Source organism: Aptenodytes forsteri, unplaced genomic scaffold (assembly GCF_000699145.1).
Source record: "Aptenodytes forsteri isolate BGI_AS27 unplaced genomic scaffold, ASM69914v1 Scaffold640, whole genome shotgun sequence".
Classification (NCBI taxonomy): Eukaryota; Metazoa; Chordata; class Aves; order Sphenisciformes; family Spheniscidae; genus Aptenodytes; species Aptenodytes forsteri.
In genome coordinates this window covers 310,148-310,492 of record NW_008794887.1, presented here as the reverse complement: position 1 = coordinate 310,492, position 345 = coordinate 310,148, and the positions used below count along the sequence as shown (strand labels likewise).

Here is a 345-nt window from a genome sequence, read left to right as displayed (position 1 = left end):
CACCCGGTGAGGCGACCTGGGGCATCCCGGGCCCCGCGGGACCTTCCCCGGGACCCTCGGGCGGGGGTCCGGTGTCTGCCGGTGCTCGGCAGGGCCCGCGGGACCGGCGGCGGGAGGGGAAAGCAAAGGGAAGGGGGGAAAAAAAGGAAGGGAAGAGAAATAGAGGGAAATTAGAGAAAGAAAGGGGAAAATGGAAAAGGGGGGAAGAAAAAAAAAAGGAATAGGAGGAAAGGAAAAAAGGAAGGAAAGAAGAAAGGAGGGAAGAAAAGAAAAAAGGCAGGAAAAAAGGGAAGGAGAGGGGGGGAAAAGGGAAAAAGCGGGAAAGAAATAAAAAGGGAAAAAAGG

At 54.8% G+C, this 345-nt stretch overlaps 1 protein-coding gene across 1 annotated transcript in view; it reads left to right on the top strand.

Moving 5' to 3' along the window:
- The window catches only part of PSMB3 (proteasome subunit beta 3), an 11,662-nt gene that overhangs the window by 5,030 nt on the left and 6,287 nt on the right, over positions 1–345 (top strand). The window lies entirely within an intron of this gene.